Genomic DNA, 15,783 nt, shown 5'->3' on the forward strand with positions numbered 1-15,783 from the left:
TCATCGAATCTACGTGCGCTTCGAGATTCTGGCCAATTGTATGGACTTATGTAAGTCGTTTAATCGGTTTACCGATGCTCCAGCCTCCTCTGCTACACGCATTTGCTACATTACGCTCGTATGCGTAAGCGTAAGTGTGCACGCTCATTTCCTTCGCTTCCTCTCCTCTCCTCGTCCCCCACCCCGCCCTATCCCTCGCTAATACTCCGAATCATCGATACTGGATGTTACACTTGTTCGATGATAGGCACGAGCTTTCGAACAAATTTTTTTTATTAGTTTGCTTCATTCATTTTACACGTTTATTAACAGTGACTAATGAAAATATTTGTACAGTTGTCCTGGAACATTTTTAATATTTCATCGGTATTATATATCATGTACAGATATTAAGATATTTCTCGAAATCGTGGAAATAATTCTTGATTTAAAAATAAATGGAAAATACAAAATTTTTGAGAAATTATATATATAATGACGTAGATTTTGTAGTATGATGAATTTAGTGAAATTATAAGTTGGTTTCGTATCGATGATTACGAAAATGCAGCGGCGATCGAAATCGGTCGGTTCGAATCTTTTCCTACGCAAGTCAGAAAATATGTCGTGTCCTTGCTGGGAGCAACCGAGAGCACCAAGTCGGCACGCCAAGCGGCGCTCAATGAACACACGTCATTTCGAGTCATTCATGCATCTGCAGGTTGTCCTCGCGCGTCTATACGCAATACACGTGACTGCGTGTGCGTTAGCGATGGGAATGATGACCTCGCAAGTGATGTATCATACTTTCGTGGAAAGTACACACTTGATCGTCTCTCGATTCTCTCCTCTTATGATTTAAACAAGACTCGTATATATATTTGTTCAAACGTTCTTAATAACAATAATTAATAATTTCGCGATGTAAAAAAAATACAATAATAAAATTGCAACGCATTTCCCTGACGTTTCGCATCGTGGAAATCGACTAACCTAAATTAAACTCGATTCGTATCGATATTTCAAGGGTTAGAACGAGCGCCATCTACGTATCGCTGTTTAATCGATAGGAAGGCGCTTTCGAGATATCGAGCCCACCAAAATGACGAACGAGCACGAGTGTCGCAAATACTACTGCATTACTATATATTTATCGGTGGTTTTATCGTAATGGCGTATATTACGTATCGTCTGTGAAAAGTATTATATAATTTGTTTTCCTCAAATTCGTCATTCACGTAATATTTATAATTCTCGATTAATTCGGTCTGCACTATTTAACCATATATCATGTGATCGCGAGATGTTTGTTTACTAGTCCCCTCGAACGGACAAATTGTTATTTTTTTTTTTTACGCTTTATAAATATTCACTCGAAAAGGAGAAAAAAAAAATTCTCGACACGAATGAAAAAAAAAAAAAAATGTGGAATTGATAGAAAAGCTTCGAGACTCGCGCCGATCGAAATTATTTATCATCTCTTTTTAGCTTGTTGGCTAATTTCAAGGTCGCTCTCTGTTTTTTAAAGCCTATATTTTTGCGCGAATAAATTATCTTAAATACACAAACATTTAATTTTTTCCTAAATTTGATCGAATATTGACCTTTCTGCGGAAATAATCAATTTCTTTTTAGGTTAGGAAAAGAAAATATTTGATATTTTTATAATCAAGTCAATGAAGACAAGAATTATGTATACACTTCTCTTCATAAATAGAACGATTGATATACGTAAATTTATTATTGCATAAAAATGACGTTTGTTGATAAATTTAAAATAATTCACTTGAAATAATTAAAAAGTTATTTATTTACGATGCAGGATGTTGCTTTTTTGCGATCGTGTAATCGAGGAACGAACCGAGAAGAATCGTATAGAAAATCGTAAAAATCGTTTATGAATACTTTTACAAACTAATTGGAAAAATAATAACTGCAAGGTAATGAAAAAATTAATAGCTAAAATAACAAGATTAATAAAAACGGTTATAAAAGTGTGTGTATTGATATTTTGCGTAATAAAAGATGGTAATATAAGAAGGAGAAAACAATGGTTGAGAAAAATTACGACTTTATTAAAAATATTAAGTTTCTTTTTAATATTATAAAAAATAAATAAATAAAATTTGTTACCAAAATATATATATATGTAGAAAGGTTCATCGTTCACGAACAAAGATTTAAATTAATTTTTCTTTTATTTTTTTTAAAGCAATTCGTCCAGAAGAAAGAAAAGATAAAGATAATAATTTTTCAGAAATTTTAGAAAAACAAATTGAAATTATTGTAAAAAGATTGTATCGCAAGAACAATTCAGGTATGTTGCAAAAATTTTGTCATTTTATAAAAATATTTAACATGTATTAATATACGTTATAAATAAAAATATGTATATTATTATATTAAAGATTTTTTTGAACGTGAGTGTAGATCGCCATCGTATAAGTCAATCTAGCTAACGCACGTAAGTACAATTCACTGATGTATGGCGTGTATTTATCCGTAGCTTAGGTCACGAAAGATCGCGTAGATAGTTTTACATGTGTTCAGAAAAATGTATCGTATCGTTATCATTTGTCTCGCTTCACCCTTCGCTCGTGTCTTTGACTGCGGGTTCTTTCCGTTTCGTTTCTCTTCGCGTCGTTCACGTGACTTCGTTTTGATTCGACAATACGTTGCAGATTTTCAATTCGAATCGATATATTTCTCGGCATATTGGTAAAATCATACGTCATTTTTGTACATTTATGATTACTTGTTATCATTTAACAAGATATGAATAAAGAATTAAATAATTCTCCAAATTTAACTTTAGAAAAAAATGTTTCTCGATAAAGTTAGGTTAGGTTAAGAATTCGATCTCGATTTAATGTTTACGCTTTTAATCAAAATTTGCTTTATTACCTTTGATCGCAGAATTCGTGAATCGAAGAAGAATCGTTGCATTTCGATTTCGATTTCTTTTTTTTTTTATTCGCGAGGTTTTTAAATTCGACGAGAGTCATTTACCATGACCGTTCGATAAAATTTGCAACGATATATCGCGGTGCTTTCAATAGCGGCATTCTTTCGTAGGAACAACTCGATCAAGGTCAGCCAGCGAGCGAGACGAGAGAAGGAACGACAGAAATGTGTCTTAGTATGTCGTAGGTTACAAATCGTCCAGGCGAGAGAACTGTAAACAGGCGTAAGGTTAAACGGGCGGTACACACTTAAGTGCATTAATGAACGCGCTTAAGATACGCGGCGTGCCGCCGTTTAAATATAGGCTAAACCAGTGTTTCTCAGCCTATTCGTTAATGTAGCCCCATTTGAAGGTTCAAGACTTTTACGTCACGACTATATCGCGCTGATGCTTGCCGTGTAAACGATATCGTGAGAACGAAGCGCACGAATCCTTCGTGCGACAAACTTGAAAGTAACTAACTCGGTTCGCGATTTGATATCTTGAAATATGCAGAAGGAAAATTTGATATAATTCGATTCTAATTTAATTTAATACGATTCCCAATTTATATATACAAAAATAAGTACGCGACAAGCGATCGTAAAACGTGCACAATATTGCAAGACGGATATTAAGGTTATGTAATTTTGAACACAAGGTAAAAAAGATTGGCTGTAATTTCTTCGATTTCAAATGAGTGTATTATTAAGTCTTTTGGTTTAAAACCGAATCATCGGTGGTTTATAACCGTAGTGAGAATTTTAGGTTAGAATCGTAATGAAGTGTATACAACAGGTTATAATTATAGTGAAGGTTTTAGGTTAATTTATTTTGTAAGCAATGAAACGAAACAACCTGTGCTGGATTTTCTCAAACTTACGTTTGTATTTGGGAATATAAATTAGTGTATAGAAAGAAAGCTAAAAAACAATTAATTTGAACAAGGTATTTTACGATGAAAATTTTTTTAATTTAAACTTCAAACACATTGTCATTTTCAATTACTCGTTGTTAACAGTGACTCGTTTTATGCTTTCACGGAGGAAAAAATCTCTGGATAATGTTTTCTTGTTCTCGTATGCTCGCAACGGAACGATTAGTATAGGGAACGGAACAACCGAACTGTCACGAGACGGACAACAATATGGAGCAAAGATAAGAATGCGGACGAAATAAAATCGCGAGAGTGAGGATAACTTTCGCCGTCGTTTCTTGATCTTCGAACAGTTGAACAAAATGATATAACGTAGAATAATGAATTCTAATTTTCGCGATATTCGATCAAGTGAAGTAAATACTTTTCGACACGATGATGAAAATTACGAGACGAATGTGTCTCAGTTGGGAGATACATACTATTACCACGCTAGGAAAGGTGATCATCGGAGAGGGAAGAGAGGGGGGTTCGTCGGTTGGAACGAAAAGGTGGGGGTAGGACGAAGCGTTTCCACACCGGATATCCTCGAATCCGAGGGAAGTAGTGCACGCGATTCGCATCGCCACGCCCGTCATGCTGAGAATATATATTTATATTATTATTAAAAATTCTTCCTTTTTATTATATATATATATATATTATTATAAATTTACTGAAAGCGACAATGAAAAAATTGTTGGATTAATTGTGATTTTTTTTTATTTAATTTAGATTAGGTTAGGTCTGATTTGCTCGAATAATATCGGTGTCAAGATCGGCTTATCTTGATTAAGTAAAGGTTTTAATTTTAATTCCATTTTTATGGCATCTATATAACTCTCTCGAGATATCACTTTTATATTTTTTTCGTATTGACGTTTCAACGATATTAAAAATTATTCTCAGATTCCTAAGTGTTCGTAAATGATGATGGATGAACTGGCCGTTCCAAAATGCATCCGATTAGATGTTGAAATAATTTCGTGGAAACCTTGAACCGTCTTCTCGGCTAACTGTTTGCGTTATGCATGTGCAGAGAGCATGATTTGCAGCGTTATTAGACGAGTCTCGCGTTTCTAGATCATCGCTCCCTTCTCCCAATGTCGTCTCTTTTCTCGAAAATATTTATATCCGTCGTACTACGTTCCATTGCGTAAAAATGCGATTTGCAAATCAATCAATATTGCTCACGTTCGATACGTCCCGCTTCACGCGCATTCAAGATTAGAACAGTGGCATTTTTGCATGGAAACCGGTTCACTGTATTTAATGCCAAGCACCAAGAGTCGTCACTATCGATGCGTTTCATAAAATTCTTCTATACCGATCCTTGTGTATATTTCTATTATTTATATCCGATTTTTATTATTTTTATTTTGCATTCTACACGTAAAATGATATATATATATTTTAAATATATCTTGAATATCTTGTCCTTCTATTATTCTTCTTCCAGTCGTTGATATAAGCGCCTAGCATGGGATCAAATAACGCTGGAACGTTCGGCAGAAGATATCGTAATCTCGTGAAATCTCGAGGACGAAAGCGTCGATTTTGGAACACAAAAAATCGTCCACGGGGGGGGAAAGAGAGTGATGCAACCTGGTGTATTTATGGTAATTTTATTTACAGGAGTTCGGTCGATTTATCTTGACAATATTCCGCTCGTGATTTGAAACATGCGTGTCCGATTAATACTCGAACCGCTGCGCTGCCTGCTGTCCCAACTGCGGGCGAAACAAAGAGGACCGATATGGAAACGACAAGGACAGCCTGGTTTATGCTCACTGTCTGCCTTACAACAGGGAGTGGGAGGAGGAACACGCACACACGGCCGCATAAATAACGCGACGCGAACACAGAGGCACGGCGCGGACTTGCGTGTAAACGAAGAGAGCGAGACAAACGGAGGAAAGAGGATGGTTATACAGGTTGTAAAACAAGAACGACGAAGACGAAAGAGGATGTAGTCGGCGGACATTTACGAAGAGAACCGAGTATCCCCGACATGTGGGAGAGCCCCGTAGTACAGAGAGAGGTATCGGTTTTACGACGTTCGATCACCTGAACGAAGATTTTTTAATCATGGAGCAAAGAGAAAATTCGAACAACCGGAATTATCATTCTTCTCGATAATACTTCGATTAATAAATTGATTGTCCCTAGAGAATGTTTCCAACTCGTCGTTTCTCCGGAAATAACATGTTTTTGATGAAAATTTATACGATGAATTTGTTACTTTAATATTAATTAATTAGAAATACTTTTATTTTTTTTTTTTACGTAACACATTCGATTACGTTTATGTAAAAATTTTCAATATTCTCAAATTATATTCCATCAGCAAGATTAATCATCGATTGATTGATTGAAAAAAATGCGACAATAGCGAAACAAAAGTTATTTTGATAATTGGCGTGAAACGTATAAAAAAAAAGAAAAAATAAATAAAAAGAGTAGAGCATACAGTAGAATATCATTGAAAAAAAAGAGTAGAGTATAGTCGTATAGTCGTAGATTAGACGCGGTACACGTGTACGAAAGTGGACGAAAAGTACGTGGAACCTGGATGAACAGAAGCAGCCCTGGTCGCACAATACGAGCATGAATGAAGTATCGCGGCTGGCTCGCGGGGTACGGTATACTCGGACGAAACAGGGTGAAGCGACGAGGGGGATCGCAGGCGTCACTGTGCTTTCGTGGCGGTGAGGTTGTTGCGACGTATGTATACGCGTTTACGTGTAAACGATCACGCACGTATGAGTGAACGCGCGCATATGCAACTTTCGGTATGATCGAATGCGCATGCGCATCGCGCACACCCCACCCACAGACAGACAGGCCGCTGCTCCGCTGTTTGTAACAAGCAGAGAGTCTAGAACGCCACACCAGCGTCGAGCGCAACCGGCCTCGGCTTCAAACAAGACACGAATTATACTCCTGCTGTGAAAACGAACGGTATACGGTATATATTGAGAAAAAAGAACGGACGATATTGTATCGTAAAAAAAGGAAAAATAAAAGGGATCGGTAGTGTACGCGTGCGCGTTGTTATATTATATTTCGTTGTTTTCTCGTCAACCAGACCAAATGATGAGTGTTCGCTAAGATTTTCTGTGAAAAACAGGAAAAAAGATTCGTTCACCTTTCCGTTCGAGAGTTGTCGGTATACAATCGTATCTCTGTACGATTGGTTGGATATTTGGATTGTGCGCGATTATTCACCGAGAGAACATAAACGTGTACGCTTTGTATCAAAAGTGTGTAATTTAAAAGTGGCGAAACGAAAAGAATCGATGGAAACTCGGCAGTTCGAAGATCGATTCGATTATCGACCGGCACGGCAATACGAGCGAACGTGAAAAAAGTTGGAAGAGAGGTTAGAAAAGACAAGTAAAAGAGTAAAGATTGTGTCGTGTACGTGATTGCGAGGCCTGAAGGAATACGTGGTCGAAGCAAAAAGCGAAAAAAAGTGCCGAAGAAAGAGAGGATAAAAGAAGAAGAGAAGAGAGCAAGAAGGAAAAGGCGAGAAAATAGAGGTGTTGAGTGGTGGGCCTGCGAGCCGGACAGTACGTGCCTGGGCTGCGCTCGCACGATCTACACCGGCATGGCCGCCGAGGCCAGCTGAACTTTTTCTTCTCTCTCTCTTGCACGACGATCGTTGCTCCCACCCACTTTATGCATCTTTCTTCCTCCCTTCCTTCTTTTCCGTCTCATTTCTCTCTCTTTCTCGTTCTGTCAATCCTTCTTCGTCTTCGTTCACGCTTCTCCCACTTCTTGACTGTCTCGTCATTTCGTCTCTTTTTTTCTTCCTTCCATCCAACTCGTTCCGACTCTCTTTCTCTCCCGTTCTTTGCTTAACGCAAGAGAGGACCGTGCGCCACGAATACCCAGACTCCTTGTGTATGCGTTCGCCTATATGTGTATATACGCGCAGTTTGCCAGCCATCGCGGGGAAATCGAGTGGAGGCTTGCCATTCGAGAAAATCAGTGAACGCAAGCGAACCCCTTACACTACTGCTGTTTAACCGCGGACACATGCGTCAGATTTATCGCGGCAGTGGTCTTCTTCATAACTTAATATCGTGTGATGTGCGTGTGTGATTCAACGTAAAAGTTGTTTTATTCGAATCACCGTGATGGGAATCGATATTCTCGCATAATAAATCGCAGGAAATATAATCGTGAAATATCATATCGGAAGAAATGAGTGAAATGTGCGCGAAACAGAGAAATACTGTATCGACGATCGCGACGTTGTTCGATCAAGTTAATTGCTGTATCTACGATTAGATTATCCGGGCGGAAACACGATACGATAAATGGTTAAGTGACTTTAAAATTTTATAATAAAACGAGAGAACAGTGAAATTCCCGTTGACAGTCGAGTGAGTGAGTCCAGTCAGTCAGTCAGTCAGTCAGTCGTCAAAGTACGGGGCGACGCAATCAATCGTGACGCACCTGTCGTCGTCGTCGGGGTGCTGCTAGCAGTGGCAGAGAGCGTGGCAGTGTCTCGTATGCCGGCAGCAGAAGACGGAAGAATAACGGAGGGTAGAATAAAGGGCAGGCATCCAGCTCGGTGAAGTTTACGCACGAGGACGTACACGAGAGAGAGAGAGAAGACATACGGAGGAGGAGGAGGAGGAGGAGGAGGAAGAAACGCTTCGAGGAAGAGGAAAGAAGGATGCGCGAGAAGGAATACGTCGGTGAGGACCTCCTACTCGTTGCTTTTCCACGACGAGCAGTAGTACTGTTGTTCGAGGTGCGAGCCGCGTGACACGAATGCGAGAGTGTGAGAGAAAGGAGAGGCAGGAACGAGGGGGAGAGAGAGAGAGAGGAAGGATATCTACCCAACAGCGAAGGCATATCCGGCCGTGGCATGTGCGCACGACAAGGACAGAGTGAAGTGGCTATTTCTGTGGAGCATAGGGGGCCGCTCGTATAAAATAAGCAGTGAATGAAGGAGCCTGTTTACTGGCAGACGGCCTACGCGAGATTCAGTCGTTCGACTCTCTTTCTCTCGCGCTCTCTCTCTCTCGGCCGCTAATCGTCGTTCCCTCGTGCCCTCTCTCTCTCCCTCTGATTCCTCGCTCTCGCTCTCGCTCAAGCAGGCGTCCCGTAGCGGAAAGAGAAAGGGAAAAAGAAAGAAAGAAAGAAAGAAAGAGAGACGGACGCGCATCGTTGCCACGAGAGAGAGCCGTGTGTGTTCCCAGTGCGCGAGAAGAGTCCGCAGTGTATTCACCGGTCTTCTTGTCCCGTCTTGCCTCGTCTCGACTCGTCTCGCCACCCCTTCTCCTCTCACCTCACCACACCTCGCTCTACCTCTCCTCGCCTCCTTCACCTCGTCACGCACCTTAGTACTCCATCGACACTCCGCCCTTTGCCTCACTTTGTCTCGCTTCGCCTTGCTTCCTCTTCTCGTATTCCTCCGCTTCTTCTCTCCACGTAACCTCACCGCCTCACCTCACCTCATCTCTCGTCTCGTCTCGCTTCGCCTCGCCTCGTCTCGCCTCGCCTCGCCCCACCTCGTCTTGGCTAGAGCTTTACCTCGCATCGCCTCGCCTCGCCTCGCGTCGCCTCGCCTCAGTTCGCCTCGTCTCACTTCGTCTCGTCTTGCCTCGCCACGACTCGACTCGACTCGACTCGACTCGGCTCGGCTCTCTCGTCTCCTCTTCCCGTGCTTATGTTTTTCTTGACAGAGAGCCTCTCTACGCCGGAGTCACTGTGCCGCGTTCGCCGCTTTCGTTCCTAACCATGGAAATGTACCGATAATCTGTAGCTTTCGCAAGTTTTTTGTTCCTCTCTGATACGTTTTATATTATACCACACGTATATACATCCATCGTACCGGAGCATGTGTTTACGTGTTGTGACGTGTGACCAGTGCGAAGAGAAGTGAAAAGAGATACGTATAATAATAATAATAATAATACGAAGGGAGAAAGAGTCTAACAATTTGTCGAAATTTCACCGTGCGTTTTTTTCTTTCTCTCGTTTCCCTTCCTTTTCGAGGAAAAGGAACCGCGTTTGTTGTGTGCCCGCGGGAAATTCGAGAAAGCACGAAGTGAGAGACAGACGGAAACGTAAACGAAGTTTCTCCCATGAGTTCGTGCTCCTCGTACACGTGCCACGGAGATTGGAGCAAAGGATAAAGCTAAAGGGGAAGATTCTGTGAAGGATACAGGTGAAACGGAAGTGCCGAAAGTGTGGATACCTTGGACTACGAGCCGCCCCCGGTGCTGCCACCGCGGCGCCCGCCCTGGCCGTTCAACAGCCCGAGCAGCACCGCCTCGAGGTACATCGGGCAGCGCACCACCACCACCACCTCCACCACCGCCGCCACCACGTCCCCGTTGACACCGACGGCGGCTACGACGACTACCACGTCGACGACGCCACTGACAACGACGCTAGTATCGGCGCTGTCCGCCTCCCAAGGCTCAACGACCTCCCCGTCTGCGCGAGTGTCGCCGCAGCCGCCACCCTTGACGCCGCCCCAGTATCCTGCGCCTCCACGGCCCCCTAGTCGAAACGGTAAGTCCATCAAAACTTTTTTTTTTTTTTTATTCTCGTTCGATTATCCGCTCTACTTTCACGATCTCGTTCTTCTCTTTTTTTATTTCTATTTATTTTAGTTTAGGAGTTATTAGATATATTATAACGCTGGAAATTTTATTTTAAATTCGAATCGAGTTAAATTAAATTTTGATCCATAACAGACAGAGAAAAAAAGTAATAAATGAAAATAAGCAAATAAGAATTTTTCAAAGACGTGTAACGTACAGTTTTCTCGGTTGAACTTGTTTCTCTCGTTGCTCTCGTTCTTCTTTTTTTATTTCTATTTATTTCAGTTTAGGAGTTATTAGATATATTATAACGCTGGAAATTTTATTTTAAATTCGAATCGAGTTGAATTAAATTTTGATCCATAACAGAGAGAGAGAAAAAAAGTAATAAATGAAAATAAGCAAATAAGAATTTTTCAAAGACGTGTAACGTACAGTTTTCTCGGTTGAACTTGTTTCTCTCGTTGCTCTCGTTCTTCTCTTTTTATTTCTATTTATTTTAGTTTAGGAGTTATTAGATATATTATAACGCTGGAAATTTTATTTTAAATTCGAATCGAGTTAAATTAAATTTTGATCCATAACAGACAGAGAAAAAAAGTAATAAATGAAAATAAGCAAATAAGAATTTTTCAAAGACGTGTAACGTACAGTTTTCTCGGTTGAACTTGTTTCTCTCGTTGCTCTCGTTCTTCTTTTTTTATTTCTATTTATTTCAGTTTAGGAGTTATTAGATATATTATAACGCTGGAAATTTTATTTTAAATTCGAATCGAGTTGAATTAAATTTTGATCCATAACAGAGAGAGAAAAAAAGTAATAAATAAAAATAAGCAAATAAGAATTTTTCAAAGACGTGTAACGTACAGTTTTCTCGGTTGAACTTGTTTCTCTCGTTGCTCTCGTTCTTCTTTTTTTATTTCTATTTATTTCAGTTTAGGAGTTATTAGATATATTATAACGCTGGAAATTTTATTTTAAATTCGAATCGAGTTGAATTAAATTTTGATCCATAACAGAGAGAGAGAAAAAAAGTAATAAATGAAAATAAGCAAATAAGAATTTTTCAAAGACGTGTAATGTACAGTTTTCTCGGTTGAACTTGTTTCTTTTATTCGATCGAGTGGACGAGCGAGGTCACACGATTTCTTCGACGATCGAAGCGAGCGTGACTCGCCGTGGATTGAGTCACATTACGCTTTCATAGAGGCCAAGCCAGGGAGGCACGAGCCACGACTAGTGAATGAAATTTACCGATGTAGAAAGTTTGCGAGAAAGTCGCTGCCACCATTCCGTTCGTACGACACCCGACACATTCTTCGAGTATTCGTTTTACTTACTTTGCGCTCTCCTCCTTGCGTTGATGGGGGGGTTTTGCCTTTATATAGAAAGGCAACTATTGCTTATGAATGCAACGGGCGATGAATGATGAATTTCTCGGTGAGAGATTTACGATTAATTTATTGCAATTTATTTATCGTTCCGCTAACGAGTCGATATATTCCTCTCCTCGGTGAATTGGATAATGTGATAAGGAATGATGAAAGAGAAGGTGGACGTGTCGAATGACTTTTGTGGAGCGTTAAAATAAAAATCTGACTCGGAGTAAACATCGGCCTTTATCTCTTCCCGTTATCTCTCTACCGGAGTTGATTCGCAGACCTACGTTAACTGGATATTATTTATCTCTTCTTTTGATTATACACACCTTTGTGCCTTGTTCAATTTTTCTCCTCCCTTTCTCTCTAAATAAAGTTAAATCTACATTACGTACATGATACGATATTTACGATAAAGTTCGAGGATCGATCGAAAACTTGGAGATTGTAATTGAATTAGTTTCATTGCTGGTTTCCTCTCTCTTCTCTTGCGGGATACGATCGGGATACACGCGCATGCGCAGAGCCGCGCATTCGCACCAACACAGCCGCGTCATTCGCTTCGAATGGCAATAGGAATGAATGCCACTCGTTTGACGTACCTGGTGAGTTGGTGCGCATGCGCATGCGTCCGCGTGTTTGCGTTCGAACGTAAGGTTTTCGCATATATAAATATTCCGGATTTATCGGGTGCTCGAAGAATCTTGCGCGTTGGTTATAATTCTCTCCGAAACGATTCTTCCCCGAGAAATTGGACGCGTAGCTCGATGAGATCGATAAAATATTCGGAGATAATAGGCTCGATCGAGAAATTCGAGGCTTAGTCAGAACACTGGGATATAAGATCTGACACGTAATTTCGATATCGTGTAGATTAGATTTGTCTATCGATGGTAGAATGAACGCGTAATATTACTTCGAAATCGTACAATCGTACGAGTGAGATTAAACGTTTTTTTTTTTTTTTTTTTCGAAATTTCTCGAAAGACGGAAGAATATATCGAGATAACGGGGATCGATGACGGAAAATCAAATGATAAGTAGTCTGTCATCCGCGTTCAGTTCGTTTGTTTGAACTTGGCACAAGTTCGAGCGAAAAAGGTGCGCGCGCTAGACTTTCAGGCCAACTTGTAGAGAGGCAGTTTGCACGGCGACTCGCGAGATATCGGCACGCTCACGCGCATCGTGGCACAGATATACACGTTTACGAGCGCGCGCGCGCAGCGTCGGTCTGGCATGAATGAAACCATGATTTCCACGCATGGCGCATAGGTAGGTGACTTGTCTGGCGCTATGCTCGACTCATCGATGAGAAAGATTAATATGCTATATCTGTGACAGAGATATTGAAACTAATTTTGCCTTCGTTTTGCTTTCGTTTCTTTTTCATTCAACTGGCATCATATGAATCGATAAGATTTCTCATTCAGGAACTTTTTGAATGACAACTAGTACATCGTAACGGTGTTACGTAACAATCTGTTTATATATAAACTTTTCGAACTTTTTCTTAATTTCATTTTTATCGTCAAACCAAATTAATATTTACGCGGTGAAATTTTTTTTTTTTTAACAGTTTAAAAAAAATATAAATCGTCGATCGAAATATTCGTTTCGTATTCGTATTTTTGAGATTAAAAAATTCAGGAACGGATGAAAGGAAAGGGAGGGAAATTTAATTTTCGAAGGGCTCTCTTCGTTATTCCGCTAGCGTTTGTCATTCTCTCGATAGGAGAAGGGACGAGGCGAATCGCGATGCAGAAATGCGATTTTCCGATATTCTCGAACGATTGCATCGCTTGCTGAATAATTCGACGTACGTTTGTGATACGCGACAAAGATATTCATTATATCTCTCTCGAATATATTCCTCGTTGCTGGAAAATCCATTTTACCAATCTCTTGAGAAAAACCAAATTGTACGAAAAAAAAAGAAAAATTGAACGCTTCAATGCGTTGTATTTGACACTTGATCGAAAGTCAAGATTAAAAAAAAAAACGATCATTTTTAAAAAATTGTTTATTACTCACGTTCATTTATTTATTTATCAAGACCGAGTTACGTGCAAAAATCTTAAACACGATTCTCTTCCCCCTCCACTCGTCCACGTATCGATCGCGCGAGATACGATGTCCGGCACAGGCGTCCAATCCGTTCGTAAAAACGACGTACAGATCTCTAAACTTCTCTAGACTTTACTTACGTAATGTGTCGCAATTTCGAGAAAAAAAAAAAGGAAAAAGATGCGGTAACACATTGCGAACGCGTTTGATGATGCTCGACGCCGTGTCCTTGGGTGACATGTGTCCAGAATAACGAATCGAAGAAATATGAACAAAGTCATAAAAGGAGTGGTTGGCGCTGCACGTTCTCGCGCATGCGCGTTCGACTCGTCAACGGGGCATTTAAATTGCGCTCGGATCGCCATCCTTCTTTCCGAAAAGGTGTGTTGGTGCGTCGATCGAGATCGTACGTGTGTCGTTGCGAAATTGATTCGCCGTTTCCGGTTTTCCATAGAGAGAGAGAGAGAGAGGATGGATGAATAAATTTATCGTGAAAAATATGCTCGATCAACACGCATATAAGAAAGATATCGTCATATCAAAAATATCTTTGAATATTTCACGAATTATTCCACGAATTATTTCCTTAAGAAGAAAAAACCAAGAAAAAATTCGTAAGATATTTTTGCGTGAATTTAAAATACGTATAAATCGTACAAAGGAGCATTTCCGGTTTTTCGAAAAAAAGGCAGCTTGCAGTGTCTATCGATGCGTAAATAAATTTATCAGGAAAAAAAGGAAGAAAGAATCATCGATATTTGAATCGGGGAGGAAAATTTCCATTCCAGATTGAACGTTCCACGTAACAATGTTGACAATGTTGCTGCTGCGTTCCACGCGTTTCGACGTACGTGACAAATCGTCCGCGTACAATCGCGCGCAGTGGTAACCGCGCAATGCACTCACTTCTAAGTTCCTGCAATTGAAGTTCCCGTGTGTAACGCGTGTAACGCGATAACCGTCGAAATTGGTTTTAAACGGCACGTTTATTTTGTTTAGATTTCGTTCCTAGCCGTTCCCCGTCGCGTTGAAATATTCGTAGAACGCGCGCGTATGTATTCGTTTCCGATGTGTAAACGGTCGGCCGGCCGGCCGGCTGACCGACCGAGTCGCGTCGCCTGCCGACCTAACACAACCGTGCTGCACAACAACTGTGCTGTTACACCAGCGCCGTGCACGAATCTTTAACAAAGGATTACGATTCTTCAAATTATACGAGCGAGCCCGATACAATATTTATATTAAAGGGAAATAAATACAAGTTTCGTACGATTCTTCGAATAATTTAGTTCAGCTGAAGTAAGAATTATCGATTTTTTTTCTCGCGACGTATTTTACTCTATATTACATTATATATACGCGGAGAAGGATATTTTCGACATTTATTTTTACACGGCGAATATGCTCGATCGGAAAGTGCGTGGCGAGCGTTTGGATCATCCTTTGCTGAAATAACATTTCTCTCCTCTCCCTGTGTCTCTTCGTAACACAAGAACACCGCCGCTATCTTCATGTTTGCCAACCCCGTTATCTCTCCGTTCCTCCGTCTTTGATCTCCTTTCTCGCTCGCCCGCGCCTCTCTCTCTCTCTATCCTTCTCTCTTTTTTTTATCCCTATCTCCGTCGCGCCCGCCCGTTGCCGCTATCTGTCCTTCTCTCTCTTCCCCTTCCTTTGTTCCGTCCTCGTCCCTCTGTCGTCGCTACTCTACCCTCCCTGTTCGTCATCGTTTCATCAACTCGCTCCTGCTCGCCTGCTTTTGCACAAGCACTGAACGCAATCTACGATCATCGTTATGTGCTGTCGCGTCATATCCGGTCTGGCTGATCGCTCGCCTTCTCCCTCCCTCCCTCGACCCCTTCCCCTTCTCCCCTCCGTTCTCTCTTCTTAATGCTTCTCTTTTCGGTCTTCTTGCTGGCTCGCTTGCGCTTCTCT

General features: G+C 40.7%; 1 protein-coding gene and 1 long non-coding RNA gene across 4 annotated transcripts in view; both read left to right on the top strand.

Annotated features, from left to right (window-relative positions):
• Positions 1-2,200: 2,200 nt before the first annotated feature.
• Positions 2,201-8,692, top strand: LOC113219300. Its single transcript, XR_003306229.1, has 2 exons — positions 2,201-3,871; positions 3,945-8,692. It is a non-coding gene; the product is annotated as an uncharacterized LOC113219300 (long non-coding RNA).
• Positions 8,693-10,038: 1,346 nt separating this feature from the next.
• LOC725117 (protein sprouty homolog 2) overlaps positions 10,039-15,783 on the top strand; it is a 32,490-nt gene continuing 26,745 nt past the window's right edge. For 2 of the 3 annotated variants that reach the window (XR_001705910.2, XR_001705909.2), the window contains exon 1: positions 10,244-10,376. The gene's annotated coding sequence lies outside the window, so the exon portion shown is untranslated. Of the gene's footprint in view, positions 10,377-15,783 lie in introns of all 3 variants that reach the window. The other variant, XM_006559419.3, reaches the window with a different exon arrangement.

The sequence above is a fragment of the Apis mellifera genome, linkage group LG16 (assembly GCF_003254395.2).
Source record: "Apis mellifera strain DH4 linkage group LG16, Amel_HAv3.1, whole genome shotgun sequence".
NCBI classification, from domain to species: domain Eukaryota; kingdom Metazoa; phylum Arthropoda; class Insecta; order Hymenoptera; family Apidae; genus Apis; species Apis mellifera.